This window comes from Mustela lutreola, chromosome 12 (genome assembly GCF_030435805.1).
Source record: "Mustela lutreola isolate mMusLut2 chromosome 12, mMusLut2.pri, whole genome shotgun sequence".
NCBI classification, from domain to species: domain Eukaryota; kingdom Metazoa; phylum Chordata; class Mammalia; order Carnivora; family Mustelidae; genus Mustela; species Mustela lutreola.
Window position 1 is genome coordinate 38,768,004 of NC_081301.1, and position 23,581 is coordinate 38,791,584.

Below are 23,581 nucleotides of genomic sequence, written 5' to 3' on the forward strand. Positions count from 1 at the left end.
GTGCGAGATTGCTAACCCTGGCAGAATGGACTAGACGGCAAGCTGCCGACTGCCAATGAGGCTGCTTTAAGAATGCTGGGCCATATGGGAAATCAGGTCCTGTTTTCTGAAGTTCAGTGTCCCAGCTCAAGATAATGTGATGTCATTTTGAGGAAGTTGATTGATTGAAATCCCTCACTTCAGAAGAAGTAGGGAGGTAAAAAATGTTTGGTGGCTTTATCCTGGATGTAAAGCCACAGAATCAAACTCAGAAAATTCTGGTGAGGCACCTTCCCAGGTATTCAGGCTCTGTCAGGCCTTGTTTCTGAGAGTCTACTACTGGCTATAACTTCTCTGGCCCGCTGGAGAGATTAGAGACCCTTCACCTATAGGTGTGGCGTGAATGTGCTGAGAAATTGAGTGAGTTTGAATCTGGTAATATATGGAGAGCTGAAACTTGTCTGGTGTAAAATGATGTCAGGTGCATTGACAACACCCAGAATTAGACTCACTGACCTAAGTCTAAACCTTGTGTATCTGGCATGAATCCTTGGGGAGCTTATGTTTATGCATAGTATCTTCTAGGCATGCTTAGTCTGTCTAAATAAGGTTCTCCCTCCGTTTCTGATTTGTCTCTGCTTCTCTGCTAGAGACCTGAATTGTACTTGGGCCAGGTGTTGACAACCCTCTACACCTGCCAGAACCCTCTTCCTGGAGAATGAACCTCATGTCTCAAGCTTTATCTGTGTCCTGCTTCATATTTAATGGACCCCATTCCTCCAAGAGACCTCTAGAGCTAGAGCCACTTGCAGGAAGAGTTCTGAAATTTGCAAATGTCTGCTGACCCCTGTTATTGTGTCAGCTATATTGTCTCTCATTGACAGCCACAAATCAAAACTCCTTGTAATTGAGATCACATAGTTTTTGGCTCTACGTGTGTAGAACCATGGACTTGCTATTACTTTTCTAAAGGAAGGCACCAGGTGTAGGTAAATTAAGACATTTGAAAGAAATCTTGTTGTGTTTCAGGCCTAATATAATATTCCTGGATAAAATTCTCAACACAGCCTTTTGTTTCCCACAGAAATGAGAAGGCCAGTGAGAAATGGCCTAATGTTTAAGAGAATCTGAAATAATGGAGCTCACAATGCCCTTGTTTTATTGTATCCCAAATTCAGTCTGACCTTGGTTTTAGGGATTTAGTCTCCACTGATCTCATTACTTTGGACACATGTAAGAACTAAGTCTGAGGAGTATGAACTGTAGAGATTGAGCGCAGGCTGCCTCAAGATGGGCCTCTTTGGAATGAAGTATTACGCTGAGCTGAAGGCATTCCAGACCTGTGGCCTTAAGAAAAACATTAGCTCCTCCCTTGACTACATAGAAGAATCAAAATTGGGTTATTAGCTGAGATAATTTTTTCTTGTTTTAAAATTTTTTAAAGTTTATTTATTTGACACAGAGAGACACAGTGAAAGAGGGAACACAAGCAGGGGGAGTGGGAGAGGGAAAAGCAGGCTTCCCACCAAGCAGGGAGCCTGATGCGGTACTCGGTCCCAGGATCCTGGGATCATGATCCGAGCTAAAGGCAGATGCCTAATGACTGAGCCACCCAGGCACCCCTAGCTGAGATAAATTTGACTGACCCATCTGTATGGCAGGGCAACATCTAATTACCAGTTTCTGTTCTTCTGCTTATCACCTGGTGGACTGCATTCCTTTCCTCTGAGTCCCAGACCCCTGCCCTCTTCTGCGTAGTTCAGAATGACATATATTCCTCATTTTGCCTGAATGTCTTTGGACTTTCCGTGTCTATGGAGATTCCCCATAAGTATGAAATTAAATTTGATTTTCTACTGTTAATCGGCCTCATATCAATTTGGTTCTTAGTCCAGCAAGAAGAACTTTTGAGGGGGCAGGAATCTTGTTACTTTTGTATTTGTGGGGTTGGGGGGACATAAAGCATCTAATCTTTGAATTACTTTTTGTGTTAGTTGATATTTATCATAAACTTTCTATATGATAACTTTGCATTAACAAAATTTGCCTTGGATTTAATGGGTAGTGGAAAATATGAAAAGAAAATGCTAAGGCAAAATTGTAGTATAAAAGATTGTTTGCCATATACATTTTCTTGAAATCATGTATCTAGTCTTCTGTCATAGTTGTGGTATTTTGGTGATTTTTATGTAGGTTTTGATTTATATTTATGGGGCCCAATTACTACATTGTAGTTATAGAGAATATTTGGGATTGAGAAGATATTCACTACATTTGTAAAGTTGGGGGAAGTATTTACTGGGATGAAAGATGTTATCCCAGATTTTTATTTAATTTAGTTTTATTATTTTTTTAAAAAATTTATTCATTTATTTTAGAGAGTGTGTGTGTGAGCAGGGAGGGGGAGGGGCAGAGAGAGAGGAGAGGGGAAGCAGACTCCTTGCTACGTGAGGCCCCACAGGGGCTTGATCTCGGCACCCTGAGATGATGACCTGAGCCAAAATCAAGAGTTTGAGACACTCAGGCATCCCATACTTTTAAATGAAGGTTAAAAGCTTAATTTAAGTATAGGAGAGTTGACCGAGTGCCCAAAAGATTCAAGGGTCAAGTGTTCAGGTATTCAACTTTACCGTAACTGTCAGGCTAACTGTAAATCCTATTATTAATAATATAATGAGTACAGTTTATTGAGTGTGCTATGCTTTAGGCACTGTTTTAAGCATTTTGTATGAACTAACTCATTAAAATGTTGTAACAACCCTATGTAAAGTAGGTACTATCATTAATGACATTTAAAAAAATAATTTATTTATTTATTTGACAGGCAGGATCACAAGTTTAGGCAGAGAGGCAGGCAGAGAGAGAGGGGGGAAGCAGGCTCCCTGCTGAGCGAGAGCCCAATGTGGGGCTCCATCCCAGGACCCTGAGATCATGACCTGAGCCCGAGGCAGAGGCTTTAACCCACTGAGCCACCCAGGAGCCCAATGCCTTTTTTTTTTTTTTTTAAGGATTTTACTTATTTATTTGACAGAGAGACACAGCAAGAAAGGGAACACAAGCAGGGAAAGTGTGAGAGGGACAAGCAGTTTTCCCGCAGAGCAGGGAGCCTGATGCAGGGCTTGATCCCAGGACATGACCTGAGCAGAAGGCAGACGCTTAACGACTGAGCCACCCAGGCGCCCCACTAATGACATTTTTTACTATAATGTATTAAATATAAAATTGATAGACATATTAGGAAGGCAGATTAGCTTCAATTATATTTTGAATCACAATTAGAAATATTATTTTTTGAGCATTTAATCTGTCAACATTATTTAGGATAAAATAAATCATCAATTTAATCTGATTATTTTTTTATAGTCATTGCTATAAAATGGCACCAGACTACAGAAGTAACATACAGAATTTGAAATATTTTTCTGTGCTTATTTATGTTATAATCACCATAAACTATAAAATTAGATGAAGGGTATGGACACTTGCAAAATAAATCGACGACTATTAATTTGCCATCATGTTTTAAATTGTGTCACTTTTGCCTAGGAATTTATTTTAACAATATTAAGTAATGTCTGGAATATGATGTACATACAAATGTGATAATCAAAATTCATAAATGTTCAGGTACCACTGATGTCACACATGCAGCATTATTCTAAAATAACAAGGTAGGTATGGAGTCTAATACTCATTTATGCCCAATGAATGCACAAGGGAAAAAAAATACCTCCAAGTCAAACTTGAAAATCAATATTCATACATTTCAAAGAACGCTATATCCAAGCTCTGATTGTAGAAACATTTTTTTAAAGAGCATTTTCTCCTCCATTAATTATGTCAATTGCTTCCCCAGCAATTTACATTCATGAACCTTGGTTTCTAAGGCATTTTATAACGTCAACATAAATGAATGAACAGAGCCTTTTCAGCCTTCCCTTTATATGAAAATGGTTAAGGGCACCTTTTAAGTGTTCCCATTGTTCTATCACTGTATACTTCCTCTGAGAATAATTGCATTACCTTTGCCTTCTCTAGGATATCCTTGAAAATAAAAACCAAGGTTTTATCTCAGAGGTAAATGTTCTGCAAAACTGAGACAGTCATCACTGTACTTCCTAATTCTCTTGCTGAAGCCCATGACCTTCATTGTCATCAATCTTGGAGACTAGCTTTCAAGCAGTTCCATTTTAGTGACTGAAAGTGTAATATTTTGTTCAAGTCACTACAAACAAGTCACACAACAACTCTATTTACGTGTTAATGGAATAGCAGAACAGAGATGCTTAAGGCAACCAGAGGTTACCAAGATCCCTCATGGGTTTTGCTTTACTTTGGTTGGTATGTTACAGATGGCTCCTAAAATAACCAAATGCATTAGTGATGCTCTATTTTAACCTTACCTAATTCACTACAGAATATTAAACTGCAGCCCTGCTTCCTGGTATTAAGCCAGCATTCTCTTATGGTCAGGGCATTCTCCCCTTGGAGTGAAGTAGACGGTGATAGATGTGATATAAATTACTACTCTCAGACCGTAAATTATTTGTGCTGGGTCACTGCCAAGGCTCTTATCCAAGAAACTCCAATGGGTCAGGTTGAGTACCAAGATACCCTTCAAACAGAAAGGATATGCAAATTTTAGTAATCTTATCTGTAACCATAATTCATTCCTTTCATGGACTCATTCTCACATAATTTTTCAATTAGAACAGAGCCACTTCCCCACAGGACCATCTCACCCAAAATAATGCATCAGATCTAGGGATTTGTCCCCTGTTGACTGAATCATTCTTTGCACCTCCTCAGAGAACTGGAAGAGGGTGGTTTCATCATTATTTTCTCATTTGTGTTATCTAGCCAGAAAGATAAAGTTTAGTACTAAGGAACAAGGCATTTGGGGTTTTTTATCAGTTCTAAGTTATTTATTTAAATAAAAGAATACATTAAACTTCTAGTTAAACATAGCACTTCTCTACTCAGAGCACACTAATTGATATTACCAGAATGAAAACAAGGCTTTAAGTCCATATACACAAATATAGAAGGAAATAAGACAGTAGCATAAAAGACTTTCATTTAGGGAGATCCCAACCTATATGACTTCAGACAGAACTGCTAATGATAAGTAAATATATTCATTCCTGGACAATGTACCTGGGACTTGGAGACACAACGTCCCCTAGTGTCTGGGGGACGTATCAAACAAGGGAATTAGTTGAAAATAATAGAGGAGTTAGAACCCCTAGTCCTCTCTTAGTTCTGAAAGCCAGGTGATTGATTACTCTTCTCCTTTAATACCCACTCATTGACAGGGGGTCAAAGCTTTATTCTTTGGCAACATTAGCGTAGATAAGTTGTGGACAACCAACAACAAAAAGACAGGAATAAAGGCCCACATCTAAAAAATAGAGGGGAATATGTGAAAATTTGCAAGGCTACACTGCATAGTACAAGGTGGAAATCCTTACAGGAATATCCTCACTGAGTGGTAGTATCTTCATTTCTTTTTCATACACCCAGTTTCCAGAAAACTAGCATTTTTTACCACCACTCCACTTTCATACCTGAAAATAAGATGGGATGGCTTAAAAGATTTTCACATATTTATATCTGAAAGTTCTCCCCAGGGACAGCAAACTTCCTCCCTATGTACCCTATAATAAAACAGTGTGAAGTAGGGTTGTGCTTCATTTCCTTGCATTTGAATATCCAGTTGCCCAGCCCCATTTACTAAAAAGACACTTACTGCTTTTTGTTTCTCTTTATCCTCCCACTGCTTGTTTCTGGAGGCATATTCAGCTGTGGAAGTGCATGGCAAAAGGGAAACTAAAGCCCCAGGTTTCTAGCCATCAGACTTAGATGAAGGGCCCACAGGAAATGGAGAATCATTGATACTGAGAAGAGAGTTCATTCTCAAGCTGCATGGATCTGACCATAAACAAATACCAAAATTTTGATAACAGAAATACAAAGTGGAATACTATATAGGTCCCAAATTTGGACAGTCAGAACAGGTCTGAATAATACTGCAAAGACTGTAAAAACTGAACTGGCATTGGAAACACAGATCATAAGACATAGGTTAGAACTTGTGGTCTGAAGTTACCTTAATTGATGGCCTGTTAAATGAAAATATTATCATTTTCTGTAGGATTTAGATAAGATGCAAGAATCTAATCATGCAATACTAAAAATATCCAAGATAAAATGCAAAATAACTTGACATGGAGAATGGAGAAAAATCTCAGCAATTCACAAGGGAAAAGACAATTGGACACCAATCCCATGATGATACAAATGTTGGAATTGTGACACAAAGACCATTCTCCAAGAGCTAAGGGCCAACCCTTTGGAAACAAATGGAAAGGTAGGCCATCTCAACAGGAAAATAAAAGGTACAAATCAGAAGGAAATAAAAACTTTAGAACTGGAAAACACAAATACCAAAATTTAAAATATACCTGATGGACTCAATAGCAGGATGGAGATGACTGAAGGAAGAGTCAGTGAACCTGAACTTAGATCAATAAAAACTATCCAGTTTGAACAACAGAGGAAAAATACTGGAAAAAAAAAATAACTGCTCTCCTCACAGAATTGCATAAGATGCCAAAGGTCTAACTTTCATGCCATCAGAATTCAGAAGGAGAAAACAAAGAGGGTAGTTTAGAAAAAAAAAAAAAAACATTTAAAAAGTAATGTCTGAAAATTTTGCATAATACATAAACATAAAGGTTTATAAAACTCAGTAAAACCCTAACAGGATAAACTCAAAGAAATTCATGCCCAGATATATCATAACCAAAGTGTCAAAAACCACATTTACCACCCTTTTCCCATTCACCAAAGCAGTCAAAGAAAAACAGCATATTGTATGTAGGGAATCCATAATTTGAAACCAAGGAGGCCAGAAAGTAGTAAGACTGTAGTTTTAAGAGCTTAAAGAAAGGAACTGTTGACCCAAGATTTTGTACCCAGTGAAAATGGTTTTTAGGAATGAAGGTGAAATAAATGTTTAGATAAAGAAAAATAGACTTCATCATCGGCATATCTCTAAAACGAATACAAAAGGACGTTGTTAATAAAGAGAGAAATCATATTAGAGGGAAACAACTTCAGAAAGGAAGAAAGAGCAACAGAATTGGTAAATGTATGACTAAATATATTTTTTACTGCTAAGTTCTTCAAAATTTAGATAGTAGTTGAAGCTAACTTAAAACATTGCTTGATGGATTATTTAATGTTAATGAATTGTAATACACATGACAACAGAAAGGGAAGAATTTCAGACACCTATATTGCTGTACATTTTGACATTCAGTTTGAAGCAGTCAGTATTTTAAATTGACTGAAAATATAAATAAATATATTGTAATGCTGGGCGCCTGGGTGGCTCAGTGGGTTAAGCCGCTGCCTTCGGCTCAGGTCATGATCTCAGGGTCCTGGGATCGAGTCCCGCATCGGGCTCTCTGCTCCGCAGGGAGCCTGCTTCCCTCTCTCTCTCTCTGTCTGCCTCTCCATCTACTTGTGATTTCTCTGTCAAATAAATAAATAAAATCTTAAAAAAAAAATATTGTAATGCTTTAGAAAAATTGCTAAAAATATATTGTTACAAAGAAAAAAGAAAAATTAAAAAAAAAGAAAATACTTGAAATCTTCAAATAATCTAAAACCATCATCAAGGAGAAGTAGATTTTAAAACAGGAGAGCCAATCCAATAACAAATAGTCAAATGGTTAGACATATTAAAATATGTCAACAATTACATTAAATGCAAGACATCTAAGCATATCAATGAAAGGAGACTGTTACAAATGATTAAAAATATAATATGAGTCAATTATGTGCTATCCCTAAGAAATCACTTCAAATATAATACATAAGTATATTAAAAACAAAAAACGTGGAAAAACATATCATGCAACTAGTGATGAAAAGAATGCTAAAGCAACAATAGTAATATCAGAAAAAGGCAGATTTCAGAGCAACAAAAATTAATGAGGAAGAAAGAAAAATTACATGAGGATAAGAGGCTTATCAGCCTCTTAGGTAACAGCCCTAAATGTGTACACATGTAACAAGAGAGCTTTAAACTGCATGAAGTCAAAGCTGATGAAAATAAAAAGAGAAATAAATTTACAATTATAGTGTGAGGAGTTCTGCTTCAAGATGACAACATATAGGAAGATCCTGAACTCACATGCCAAATCTCCACATATTTCTAAAGCAGTTCCTCCCAAAGAACTAAGGGCTAACTGAACGTCAACTCTGTACAAGAAGATAGACCACATAGACAGCAGCAAGACAGACGTGTTCAATTAAAAAACCTGTTTACATATAAAAAATTATAGTTTGATATGTCAACATTCCTCTTTCAGAAACAGTTGAAACTAGTAGACAGAAAATCAGTAAGAATGTGAAAAAACAAGCACCATCTGTCAACTGACTCTAAAAGAGTGAGACAAAGAGGCAGTTTCAGAGAAATTAGAAAGTATTTTGAACTGAACAAAAATGAAAATACAACATATCAAAATTTGTGGGATCAGCTAAAGACATTCTTAGAGTGAAATATATAGCATTAATTGCCATCTTAGAAAATAAGAAAGATCTCAAATCAATAATCCAAGCTTTCACTTAAATAAATTGAGAAAAAGAAGAGCAAAATAATCCTAAAGCAAGCAGAAGGAAGGAGAGAATAAAATAGCAGTGTATCAATGATATGGGACACAGAAAAAAAAAAATAAGAAAATATCAAAGAACACAAGAGCACTTTTTTAAAAAAGATCAATTATATTGATAAATGTCGAGTAAAACTGACAGGAAAAAAGAAATACAAATTATCAATATGAGAAAAAAAACAGAAGCCATCACTACAAACCACATTAAAAAGTCAGGAAAGGAATAGTACAAACAGCTCTGTATACAGCCTCTATGAAATAGATGGACCTGGAGGGTATTTATCCTGCGAAGTGAAGTCAGAGAAAGATAAATACCATATGATTTATCATATCATAAGTTAGAGAAAGATAAATACCATATGATTTCACTTACATGTGGAATTTAAGAAATAAAAGAAATGAGCAAAGAAAAAGGCAAAAAAACCCCAAAAAACCCAGACACTTACATTTAAATATAGAAAACAGATTGGTACTTGCTAGAAAGGCTGGGGGAATGGGTGAAGTAGATAAAGGGGATTAAAAATACATTTGATAAGCACTGAGAAATGTAAAGAATTGTTGAATCATTATAGTGTATGCCTGAAACTAATATAACACAGTATGGTAAATTTACATGAATAAAGAAAAATAAAGAGAGTAAGGGGAACATCTTTTTTCAGCATGGTTTTAAAGGAACCCGAATTCTCAAATGTTATTCTTTGGTTTCATTTTATTTAGCTCTGGCAACTTCATAGCTGGAGATTTTCACTCAACTCTTGCTCTTCACTGATACTGAGATATAAAAAATGAAGTCCTAACAACTCATATTCAAGTTTTTCATAGTACTTGGGTTTGCAAGTGAAAGGTGAAGCCTGAATGACGTGGAGTGCCACTGGCTGAATAGTAATTGGTCTCAAGTCAAGAGATGAAAATGTAACCAATTATGTTGAGTTAAGGTTGATTAACTTTCCTGTCAATCGTGTCATAATTCTGAGATTGTTATGATTCTACACACTGAGTAAATAGACTCATCTGTTCAAGCATTTTCAACCATTAAGCATAGGGAAGATATGCATGCATATATATATATATATATATATATATATATATATATATATACACACTTTGTTTATATGTGTTCTGTAAATAAATATGTAAGGAAATGATATTTAATTCAAGAGAGGTACTCATTCTTAAGTAACCACTATAGGAAGTGGAATAATATTCTTTGAGTAAAATGGGGTTTGTAGTAATGCAAATATGCATTTGAAAATTAACTCTGCCATCTTACAAACTGTGAGAACTGAGATAACTAACATCTCGCATCTTCGCAATCTCAAGGGTTGTTGGGAAGATGAACAGCTTCAACTGAAAAAGTAATGTAAAGCACATGTTGATGTCATTCTCTCAGGCTCCTCTGAGTGGTGGGAAAGATGACTACCAGTGCTTCTGACCTCCCACATTCTGGGCTCCTTGGGCAGATCTGGAAGAGTCTTACCCACTTTGTGGGCTTCTCACAGTTACTTGGGAGCATTTTAATTTGATCTCCTGATTTAGTGGGCAAGTGGGGTCCAGATCACCATGCCTAATTCCATGAAGTTTTATGTCTGACCCTTTTTTTTTTTAAAGATTTTATTTGTTTATTTGACAGAGATCACAAGTAGGCAGAGAGTCAGCCAGAGAGAGAGGAAGAAGGGGCTCCCCTCTGAGCAGAGAGCCAGATGCGGAGCTCGATCCCAGGACCCTGAGATCATGACCTGAGCCAAAGGCAGAGGCTTTAACCCACTGAGCCACCCAGATGCCCCCTATCTGACACTTTCATTGATCCTTTAACCAATCTCAAAACTCTCCTTACTTGAGCATGAATCTCATCTCTGAGTAGCAATAATCAGGGTGCAGTTTATAGGGAACATCTATGTTGTTTTGTGTTGTATTTCTTGAATTTTACTTTTTTCTCATGTAGACCACGCTCCTGCGATCATTAGCTCTCAGCTCAAGAGTGTAGATTTTTTCAGTGATTCTGGTGTTACTCTGTGAATACCCCTTATTGAATTGGCAGATTCATCAGGTGACCCCACAGCCTGGAGTTCTGGAATGCCAGCTCAAATTTCTCAGATCTTGCAGGGACCATGTGGACAGTGGGTATTTTCGTGGATATTAAGATGGAAAATCAGCACAAGGCTCTGCTCTTCTTGGAAATAGCGGGGGAGGACAAAGAAACAAATGTTTATCGAGGATGTAGTAGGCAGAATTCTAAAATATTCTTCCGAGATTTCTTAATTTAATACCTGGGACTGTGAATGTGATGTGAAATCACAGTTGTTATTATGTTACCTTACATGTCAAAGGGATTTTGCAAAGGTAATTAAAGTTACAAATCAGCTGACTTTGAGTTAATCAAAAGATAGATTATCAGAGCAGGCGTCCACGAATCACACAAACTGTTTCACAGCACATTTCCCCTAGACTTAGACCTGGAAAGGAAAGTCAGAACCAAAGTACTGAGAAGGGGGCCTGTGCAAGGACTTTTGAGAACAGAGAGTGACCTCCAGCCAAAGGTAAGTAGGACAATGGTGAGGAGCTGCATTTCAGTTGTTAACAGGAATGAGCTCAAAAGAGGACTCAGCCCCACATGGACATACAGCTGGCTTACACTTTGGTTTTAGTCTTGGGAGACCCTAAGCAGAGAACCCATCTAAGCCCACCTGGACTTCTGATCTAAAGAACTGTGTGCTAATTAATGAGTGTTGTTTATCCACCTAAGTTGTCCCATACCAATAGAAAAATAATACAGATGCCTCTCTGAAGCCAGATACCATTTTTTTAATGTGGCACTTAATTTAATTATTACAGTCATCTATAAAAGACAGTCCTGTAACTATTTTACAGATAGAAAACAGGCTCAGGGAATTTATATGGCATGTCTGAGGTTTTTGTAAGTTTTAAGTGGCAGAGCCCAGATTGGGAGTCATGGATGTCTCTAAGGACAAGCAGCTTTCATTACACTAGTCTCAGAAGTCTCAGGGACTAACTCACAGGGATACCATCCATCCAGTGAAAATAACTCCAGAGAAGTGCTCCAAGGAAACACATTTTCTCCTTGAACTGCCCTGTAGTTGTATACCTAAGGCAGAGCCCCAAAGGCTAAGATCATTCATTGTCTGCAATTCCTGTCTGTCTCCTTTAGTGTAACATGACCTCTTCTTAATCACAGTATTCCATTTCTGAACCGTGAGTGGAGTGCTGCCTTTTCATGTAGGGTTCTGTTTTTGTTTTCTGCAAGAAGTGTTTAGATTTTGCTTTACCTATATGGAATAATACGATTTCAGCTGACAGCTTAACTATTTATAGTTAAATGCACCTCCTCCCACCCATCACTAACCAAAGGGAAATAAGTTCCACCTTTTTATACTATGTAAAATTCACATCATTTTAAAAATGTGATTTGTCAGAAGAAAGCTTAGTCTAGTTTACTTAAGGCTAAATCTTCCATTTGCTTACCTGGGCCATAGGCATAATCTCCCAAAGTCATTATCTAAGTCCAGTGAATGTTCAACATTTTTATAGATTTTCACGTAGTAATACTGTTTTGTTTTCTAGTATTTAATTTGTTATAAAATATAGTTGTTTTGTAACTCCTACTTTGATTTCAAATATAGATAGAGTGAATTCCTATGCTATTCTTTTAAGAATATAAGAATGCAGGTATTTAAAGAATTGAACATTTAGTATAAATTGAGACAACTCACACGGCCCGAGTTAATCTTTCTTTGTAAATGGAGTATTTTCTGAGTTTAATTATTTTTTTCACACCAAAAGAGGTCTAGTTGAGGTGCTGGAAAGAAGTATTTAATTGAATTCCATGGTATAAGATGTTTCCCACTGTATCAGACAGAGTACTGAAAATTCATTCTGAATTATTGACTATAAAGAATAAATCATATAGTATGTACTTCTTAAAAATATATGATATAAATGATTAAAGGAAAGATATTCTTAGTCCGGAGTGAAAGAAAATAAGTAAATATATTAAAAAATTTCTTTTTATTTCTTGGATATGTATTGTCTATTTATAGGATTATAATCAGATCATTTATAGAATTAATTATCATTTTTCCTTAATATTTAAACACAAATACTTTCTCATGTTATCTCGGTCTCTGTAATCATCACTCTATGGCTAATTTCCAAGATGAGCATTTAATGGAATTCATTAATCATGTCATTATTTTTTAGATATTTAGATATTGTCAGTTTTACTGTAGTACTTTAAGGAGTTTTTATCTTTGTATAAATCTTTTTTGCATTTCCTCTGTTTGGAGAAAAGGCCACTTTACGTCAGTGGTGACCAATACTTTTCAGCTTAAATTCTCTACTTATGCAAATGAACGCGTTCATTATATATTTCATCCTCTAGGATCTGATGCATGTAGCCCCTTAATTTTCACTTTCTCCTAAGCCAAATTTCTCATCCGCTGATATAGATACCTCAGCATCCAGTGATTAAACCCTGGCCTTCCCTTCACTGTCCCTCTCCATCACAATGTTTCCTGCTCTGCAGTATAACTAGTGATTAACTTTAATTACAGTCATGACCACCTCATATAGCAGAGGCCAAAGGATGATTACAAATCATGTTTCATAATATTATTCAGAAAGATGAAGCTTCAACACAGCTACCAGGCTCAAATAACTAATTTGCATATTATTACATAGAATTTAAATGGACTTATTTCATCCACTCTCACCCTGTAGTCATCTTATTACCGTTTAGAAAATTTATTGAGTCTGTACCATGAGTGTGCAGGTGAAGGTAAAGGATGGTGTTCCATCACTAACACAGTTAGAACGTGAAGAAGAAATTTCCCCAGGTTCTTTTGTATTCTGCCTGATTTAATTGATTATATCTCTCATAGGTCATCGATACACCATTAGAAAGTTTTATAATATTTAATTAGGTGGAGACAGTAACAATTATTATAATTTACTGATGGTTTGCTATAAAACTGTTCCTGTGCCAAGTTTCACACATGATCGCATTTAATCCTACAAAAACACACAGGTTTTTATTTTAAATATAGTGGGCATTGAGTCTTAGAGAAGATAGGCAACTAAGATCATTTTGTCTGTAAGTAACAGGGCCCAGATTCTTTACCCCAGTGGATTTTTTTTCCCCCCCTGCTTCCTATGCAGAGGTACTGGCTTTTAAAAGCCTTGCCCATCCAGGAAACTGGAGAGAAAGTAGACGTGCTCATAGAGATCCTCCCACGCCCTTTCAGCAGGAGGCACATCTCTATAAGCTCTACGTTTCTGTGAAAAAGGCCTAGTCCAATAACTCTTCCCCAGACAATTCTGTTCCAGACTGAAGGACCTCATTAACTCATACAGGGAAGTGTGGCCACATTTCTCACACAAACCTTCACCCTGTTCAGGTTACACTAGAAAACATGTTTAACAGTGATAAGCATTTACAAAGAGACTACAGAATTACAGATGTTCGCATCAATGATCAATAACACTTATTAACATACTTTTCTCCTGTTACATAAAAGTATAATGATTTATATCTCAATAAAGTAAGACGATTCAATTCCCAAAGATATTTCAAAAATCTCTCCTGCTTAACCCTCTTGGTTCTGTTCACCAGTCTTTCAGACTTGTTTTTGTTTCCAACTTACTCACAGTTTATATTCAAAGAAACTTTCATCTAGAAGAACCTGTTTGTGTTTCTCTAACTCACCAAGGTGTTACTTTGTGGTTTGCTTATATGAATCCTGTGGGGTCAGAATGACTGCTGTGCTAAAAACTACGGCATTTAAACTGATCTGTGAGGCAACAATTCACAAATAAACAGAAGGTGGCCTGTTATATGTCAGTAAGGTCACTAGGTCAGCCATCCCACCTTCCTGAATGCATGTGATTACAGATAATTGTGTATATTCTACTCATTCTTACTTCCTATTCTAACATTTCTTTCCTGCAGGCGCTCTGCTTTAGATGTTTCATCTTTTCTACTCTGGGATCTTAAATAGCAAATGCCTTTCTTTTTGGTGTCTGCATAGTGTTCTAATAGTCTGCATAACTAAGAATTCAAAAATTCTCACCCTCCAGAAGGTTAAGTAAAATTCAAATAAAGTAAAATTCACAGTCTGGAACTTAAAATAAAATGGCGTATCTCTCGGCTTTTCACAGCCCAGTTCATTGGGACAGAATCTCTTCACTTGATGTTGCAAAATTTGTATTTGCTAAAAATGAAGCAGTTCCCAGGACTGTTACAAGGACTCAGTTTGTGCTTATTAGCATGTGCATTGGTTGGAATCGGGGTGGCTGGACTTGAAGAGACAGGGTTAAGCCAAGTTGAATACAGGGGTACCTGGGTGGCTCAGTGGGTTAAACCTCTGCCTTGGGCTCAGGTCATGATCTTAGGGTCCTGGGACAGAGCCCACATTGAGCTCTCTGCTCAGCAGGGTGCTGTGATCTTTCTTGTGATCTTTCTCTCTCTGTCAAATGAATAAATAAAATCTTAAAAAACAAACAAACAAACAAACCAAGTTGAATACAAATAATATTACAAGACTCATTACATTTTGCTCTTTAGGTGAGGAAAAATTTCTAAGTTGGGTATCTAGGCAGCCAAAGAAACTACACTGATTATAACTATCATGCTGGGTTTGTATTAGCACTGGAGACTTCAGGTCTAGTTTCAGAAATTTGGAGGCCTGGGATCTTTTTAGAGAAGCCTGTTAACATAACAATAGTTATTTGACAGCGAGTCAGCAGAGGTCTACTGGTCATTTAAGAACAAAGTTATTTTTTGTTTCCACAGCTGTCTGGGTGTGCTGCTCCAATGACAAGCAGCTGGCTGATTGCATTTACAGACGTGTTAGAGTGTTGAGGTAATGTGTGAGAAAAAGGGCCCAGGCTGGTTTTTTGTTTTTGTTTTTTTTAGGTGGGGGAAGGGCAGGGAAGAGAGAGTCTCCTAAGCAGGTACCAGGCCCAGCATGGAGCTGATGCAGGGCTTGATCTCAGAACACTGAGATCATGACCTGAGCCGAAATCAGGAATTGGATGCCTAATCAGATGAGCCACTGAGGCGTCCCAAGCCCCGGCTGTTTTTAAATGTAATACACTTGGGAAGCTGAAATATATTTTGAAGCTCAAACTCCTAGGGATGGGAGTTCTGCTACGGCCACTTGCAGAAAATTTCCTACAACGGAAATCTTTTGCAAGAATAGCTGCAGCCCACATATTGGCTTGTTGAAAATTCAAAGACTTTGTCAAGAACTGATTTCAAGGCCAGCAAAGTACAAAGGTTAAGGGTGAGGTTTGGAATCAGGACACAGTGGATTTTCTTCTCTTTCTTTTTTTCTTTTTTCCAATTTTAAAATTTTTTACTTTTAAAAAGATTTTGTTTATTTATTGGAGAGAGAGAGCACAAGCTGGGGTGTAGGGGGCAGAGGCAGAGGGAAAGGGAGAGAGGGAGGAGCAGATGCCTCACTGAGCAGGGAGCCTAATGCAGGGCTGGATCCCAGTGCCCTGAGATCATGACCTGAGCCAAAGACAGAGGTTTAACAGACTGAGCTGCCCACGTGCCTGTAGAATTGATTTTCAATCTTAGATCTATTGCTTATCAGCTGGGCACATTTTTAACCTTGCTGAGTCTTGGTGTTCTTATACATAAAATGGGAATGATAGTACCAATTTCATGATATTGTTTGGGAAATCAAAGAAACTAATAGAAGTATAGCACGGAGTATTGTGCTCAGTAAATGTTTCTGCAGCCATCGGTTATTGCTGTGGTTGAAATAACCTTGGTTCTCTTCAAGGTTACACATCAAAAAGCTATCTCCTGAGGTCTCTGAGGGGAATTTTTCTCTGTGCTGAAAATCTACCTGTGTGGTAGAGTTTTACCTACCAGAAGGAAGCACTGTCCCTAAGGTCAGGGTCATATCAAAGCCACAGATTAGGTACTGAGCTCCTGTCTTTCCCTTCCACAAGGACTAATGCATATTCCTGTTCTGACACAGCAGCTCTTAGAGAGAGAACAGTCTGTTCCTCAGTGGAGAAAATTCCATGCTAAGATGGCTGGCTCTCTGGAGTGAAAGCTAAAGTCATTCATACAGCCACTTCTTCAAAGTGCGAGTCTATCCCAGGAAAGCTGGATTTCCCCTTTTCTCTCTCCTTCCCGTACCTCACCCCCTCTCACATTTAGTGCCAGAATGAGTCTGCAGCCTTGCTCTCTTCATGCCAGTGTCACTTTCGTTCAGGGCGTCCAGTCCCCTCACCTGCCACTGAGTACCGATCAGCATCATCCTGGCCTGTGCCAACACACTTCCCTAATACTGAATCAGAGTTTCTTCCCTTCCACGAAGCCCTCTGGCTCCAAGAGCTCAGCAGGTCAGGAGTAATGGGAGAGCTGTTTTACTCAGCATAGAAAATTGACTCCAAGTTGACATTCTGATTTGACCTCTATACACAGAAACTTCCAGAAACTTCCTTTGCATGCTCCAGTTCATCTATCACCCTTTTACGTAATTTACCTAATTTCCAAATAAATATTATGTGAATGAAATATGATTATCTCTGTTTTATAGTTGAGGGAGTTGGAGCTCAGTTCAGTCACATGCCCAAGGTCATCCAGCTAATAACTGAGGGAGCTGGGATTTAACTCTGTTGTAATAAATCCAGCAATTATGCTTCAGAAATACAGAAGCCCATTTTTCTCTAAGTCATATTTAAACTCATATTTTATATGTAAGAAATATAGTTGCCCGCTTTTCTATTTTTATCACATCAATTTTAAGATAATTAAAAAAAAAAAAAAAGCAGACTCCCTGGCTGAAACAGCTAAGTATCAACATTAATTGAGTATAATGTATAGTGATTTGTATTAACAGAGACAAATTGAAGAAATATCGGAATACTCTGGTTAAGCACCATTTTGCGTAAGTCTGGTGTTCTTTCCCCTGCTTGGGTAAAAATTACTTGCTGTACATCCTTTCCTGGAGCTTCTTAGTCCAGAGTGTGGGACTTGCTTTACTTAGATGTTGGACAGTCTTCTAAATGCTTGCTCTGTCTGGCCTCAGATTTTTCCATCTCAGTCATAAACTTGTAAATGGCAGATTTACGGCTTTAGAACTAATAAGAAAATGTTATTTATAGCTTTCCTATTTTTCTGGATAGTATAACATATGGGAGAGAGTATGGATATAAAACCTATTAGGTATGGATTCATAATTTACTCTTTGCAAACTTTGGCAAAATCACTTACATTTTCTGAGTCTAGTTTTCTCTGAATTCTTGTCTATTTGACATCTGTGCCGATGCCTGGTTTATGAGACCATGCTGCCTCTTGGGATCTCTCTGTGGCCCTTGTGAGCTAATTGTCACCCCTCAGGTTAGAAGATGGCAACTCAAAGTCTGCCACAGCATTGTCCTAGGAATCATGCCCCTTTTAATATCATTGATGAGGAATTCATTGATATATAGTATGCATTTTTAATATTATGCTATTTATAATATTTATAATTATAATAATATTTATAATAGCAATAAATCATAAATCATAAATATTAATTATAATATTAATATATATTATTAAATTATAAATATTAAATATTTATAATTATAATATTTATGATATTTTTAATATATACTAACTTTATTAAAGGAGTCCTAAATGTCCTCAGATTATCAGAGGAGTCCTTCCTTGTCTAAAAATGTTAAAAATGAATTCCTTGTAATCTAAAATGTCTTCCTATCTCAGATGGGAATGACTGATGGCTGAACAAGATAGGCAGATCCAATAATTCTTTTTGTAGTGCTTGGTTTTGGGGCCAGTACCTGAGGATTCTGAAATTCCAAGAACCTGGCCTGAATCAACAGATAACGCAGGGATCTGGAGACTTTCTCAGATCCTCAGCCCAACGCTCTGGCCTGATCAGTGTCATTCTAGCCACATCCTTTTTTCAAAGGCACATATATATGAATGAACTGTTAAGGATTTATTTATTTATTTACTTACTTACTAACTTATTTTTAAAGATTTTATTTATTTATTTGACAGAGATCACAAGTAGGCAGAGAGAGGGGGGAAGCAGGCTTCCTGCTGAGCGAGAGCCCAATGTGGGGCTCGATCCCAGGACCTTGAGATCATGACCTGAGGGAAAGGCAGAGGTTTAACCCACCCTGAGCTATTAAGGATTTAAAAAGAATGGAGAGGAAGGATGTACGGCATACAGAGAAAGCTCTGCAGGGGTTAGGAATATAATAGAGGTGTCCACAGGGTAGGACAGATCCTCTCCTGTTTCATTTTTGTGATATAGAGTGATTGCCTTTGGAGCAGAAAGAGGGACAAGGAGGGGACGGGTGAAGTAGTGTTTGTGCCTATTGCCAAAGGAAGGTAACCGCGGGTGGTGTTCCTGTCCTGCCCAGAGATTGGAGATAGCTGTATCTACCTCAAGGTGAGGAGATGTCTACCTAACTGCTTGTTATGTTTGGCTCTGACAAAAATCTCATATCTGGAAATTGTTTGTTTTTGTGGAAATTTGCCTTTTTTTCTTGGGCAGAGGGAACAGTTTATTCCTTTTACAGGGTGAAGGGATGAGTCTGTCAATGCTGGCAACATCACAGAATTTCTAGAACAAATAAGCATATGGTCTATATCACGGAAGACGTAAAGCAGGCTGAAGTTCTGTAAATGGAGTAAGTATATTTTTGGGTACTTAAAGGACTGATTAATACATGGTTTTCTATAATAATTTTTTTTAGATGTAAGTAGTCCATTGCTGTTTACTTTTATAGAGCATTACCTTTTACATAGCCTAACATTAATTTACTCAATCTGCATTAAGAAAAGTAAAGTCTAAAAGTTTTCTTCACTTGCACTGAAAAGGGAACTTATGTCATATGACTGCCTGTGATATACTCTAGAAGAACTCATTCTCACCAGTGTGAATTCTCACCACAGTCCTGTTGTTTGATAATGTGTAGGGGAGAAATGACAATGCAGGCACAGAGAGGTAAGTCAGGTTCTCCAATGACACACAGCCTGATGAGGATAGAGTTGAGAATCAAACCAATCTCCTAACCTCTGTCCAGTGAACCATCCATCATGTGACACTTGATTAAGAAAAAATTCCAAGTGGGAGGGAGATCTCCCCTGTGGAACTGAATATAGGCATTGATGCTACATGAAGAAATGATCAGCATTTTAATATGGAACAAAGTTTTCACAGGAAGCACTTGCTCAGTGTATTAGATTGAATTTTGAAGGCATTCCTATTTTGATAGTGTACCCAACTAGAAAGCTGTAAAAGTGAGACTACGTTGTTGTAAAATTGTTATCATTACAAAATTAATTAATGAGTACTTTCTGGGCAGAGTAACCTAACATACTGTAGGCTATTAAGATTTGTCTCTTCACTCAAAACCTGTTTATTGACAGACTGTATCAGCTCTATAGTAGGTGGTGGGGAAGCCACTGTGAGAAAAACAGATTTAGTCAAATGTGTGTTATTTAATGGGAAAACACATATTCATGTGAATATCTCAAGTTTCTGATAATATAAATCATTGCTGATGATTTCAGTGTTTTGAAGATGTGGTCCTCATCTCATGTAGGCACCAAAAATAGCAATGTGATGCTGTAAGTCCCTCCCGATGTGAGCTCAAAGGCCAGAGTAAATGTTAAGATAGTAATATCATTATCCATCCACTGTTTGGCCTTATTTCTCACAGCACCAACCAGAGCTGTAGGGATGTGAGTGTGGCAGACCTCAAAACAGCAAATCGACTAAACAGAATGAGTTCAGGACTCAATACCCCATACAAAAAGAAGTGCCCTATATAAAAAGATGATAGGTTAATCTTTAATGACTTGAACCCATGTTACTAAAAAGTGTTAAGGGGAAGGGATTATGACTTCTTTTTCCAATAATCACACACCACAACTATTGAAGTTGGATAGAATATTTTATATAATTGGTATGTTTAAAAATACTTAAAGTATGCATTAAATTAAAACGGATACTCACCTATGTTTTTCCTTTTGCAGTATCTGGCAATTTATAAGTGGCAAATCTAGACACCAAGATGCTGAGCAGAGCTTTGGAAAGTCTCACAGAACAGGGGAGGCAAAAGTTGGAATTTGGGGAAGGCCAAGTAGAAGAGACCATGGAAAACAGTATAGTCTATCAGCTGGGCAGAAAAAGGACTATGTATAAGAGTGCAGTTAAACTAGAAATAGACTAGCCCTCACCAAGAATGAAGCCAACTACTTTGAACCAGCTAAATCTCAGACTAAATCAAGATTATCTGCAATTTGCCTGCTTGAAACAAAATAGATTCTCTATAGGCAAAAATGATAACATTTAGAGCCTTAAATTATCTTTATAGTTTCTTTTTAATGTATAAAGTCCAGCATTTACTGGAAAATTACCAGGCATGCCAGAAGAAAAGAACAATTGACCAAAACAATGAGAGAACAAAAGACAATAAAATATATACACAGAAGATCCTAATTTTTAAATAGCTTTGATTCATATCTCTAAGAAATTATATAACAGTTTAGAATTTCAGCAGAGAACCAAATCATATGAAAAAGAATCTAACGGATGTTCTAAAAGTGAAAAGTACAATAATAACTTGAGTTCAGTATATTTCTTTTGAGATGGAATGGCCCAAACCTCAGGGCACCATGCTCTTTTCATGTCCAACTTTTCCATAGGATTAAGAAAAGCTGATCATAAAGAAGAGTCTCAGAATTCTGAGGTAAGACCTTGCAGATCTGTCTGCCCTACATGTCCTTCCCCACACTCTTACCTCACTCAGCTTGGCTACCCTCAACTCATCACTTCGGAAGTTCTCTGTGAAATTGCTTCTGTCATCACAGATCAGAGTCCATGTCCCTCTCCTACACTCCCATGGCCCTGGAAAGTTCCTCCACCTTCCCACTTACCACATAGACTTCATTTATTAGTTGTTTATGTTTCCCTCAAGACTCTTGTGCTCAATGAGAACACAGAGCTACCATACTGAAGGTTTTATTTTTAGAATCTACTGCAATGTCTGTCATAGATGCTCCCCTTGGGTCAAGTAAAGCATTTCTGCCCATAGGCTGATACTTCATGATTTAGTCTTGTGGTCCACATAATTATGAAGAAATACACATCATTTTTTTTCCAAGATTTTATCTATATATTTGAGACAGGGATAGAGAGACAGAGTGAGAGAGAGCATGAGAGGGGGGTCAGAGCTGAGCAGGGAGCCCGATGTGGCACTCGATCTCAGGATGGCAGGATCACAACCTGAGCCGAAGGCAGTCGCTTAACCAACTGAGCCATCCAGGTGCCCAATACACATCCATTTCTAAAGGAAATCCTGGGACAGTGTGTTCACTGTTTCCAAATCATTTCTTTGTTAAATATAAGGTTGTTGTAATGACTTGAGGAGGTTTATTTTCTAAGAATGTGTGTTGGATAATGACATAGATTTATGAGGAGGAAATCTAGCAAAATCACTTTAACATTCTCTAATCGGCTGAGGGCTAAAGAGCAAGATGATTCCCGAGTCATGTGAGCCTCTGGAATACTACTGAGGAGTTCTTTCACTGTTCCAAGGCATCTCTGTTTGCTCTCCCGTGGCAGGAATTATCTCATCAAGAAAATGCATGTAGGCCTCTGAAGTCCAACCTGACACAGAAGATTAGTGGCAGGAAGGAGGGCGAACAAAGCCCCAACTTGTCTCTTTAGCTGCAATTGGACTGTGGAAAACAGGTGGTAAAACCCTCTCTTGGACTGTGGCTTCATCACAACCAGAGCAGAATGGTTAAAATAGCCAAGTTCTGTTACTGACCCATCCATATGCACCCCCAGCCTCCTGCAGGGCACTTGACCCATCCTGTGGTTAGTTTACCTGATAGGAGCAAACTCTTACACGTCAGATCCAAGAAAATCCTGGCAGTATCTGGGAGGAAAGTGAGCATGGCTGAGGGGAATCCTCCTCGCATGGTTTTCCCATCAGTACAAAGCCTGGACAGACTTCTTGTGCAAGAATGAGTGAAAGAAGTATATATAGATGCGGTTTATTGCCTCTTGAAAATTGCTGTAATAGAAAAGAGAGAGCTGCATTTTGCATAAATGTTCTTCTGGAAAAGTTTTATAGTAAACAAAACACAACACACCTAAATGAATAGATTCTGCTCTGTGCAATCAGTAAAATAGTAAAACTACATGTGTATTATTAACCCAGAGAAGGTTGAAAAAGAATTCACAGCAATGGCAATGGAGTAAAGAGGAAGTTGAGGTTCAGAAGGAAGAGAAATTAATCACTAACTTAAAAATAAAATAGTACATGACATAGAAAATAGCAAAGAAAAAGCTACACCAAACTTCAAAAGTGATGTGGAATATAAATTTAAGACCTTGCCCAAAATACGGCAGAATAGGCCAAGGAGGCAAAAGTAATCAGTGGGAAGATACCACAAGAAAGCAGCAAGATGTCTGACATTAGGAATCATGAAGAAGAAATAAGAACAAAAGGGAAAAATGATCAAGCTGTATTAGATAAATTTTCTGACATAATGATAAAATTCACAGAATCACAGTGACTTATAGTGGGCCCAGCACAATTAAAGAAGCAAGGCCAACACCTACATATATGCTGGGGAAAATTAAAATAATTGTTTTATTTTAAAAACCCAGTTTATGAGTACCTGGGAGCATTCACCCCCCTGTTCTACCCCCACACCTAGTAGTTTTATTTCAAAGAAATACTAGGCTTTCTTCGGTCAGTTTATTACGTTTACTTCATAAAAACATATTTCCTTGGTAAAATGAAAATACTGATTTACAAGTAAATATTAAAAGGCATACAAAACTGGAAAAATAATGGCAGGCTATATGATGAACTAAAAGTTGGATCTCTATAAGGAATCTTCATAA

At 37.5% G+C, this 23,581-nt stretch overlaps 1 pseudogene; it reads right to left on the reverse strand.

Annotated features, from left to right (window-relative positions):
• LOC131812124 (GTP-binding nuclear protein Ran-like) overlaps window positions 1-16,951 on the reverse strand; it is an 80,735-nt pseudogene extending 63,784 nt beyond the window's left edge.
• Window positions 16,952-23,581: the final 6,630 nt, after the last annotated feature.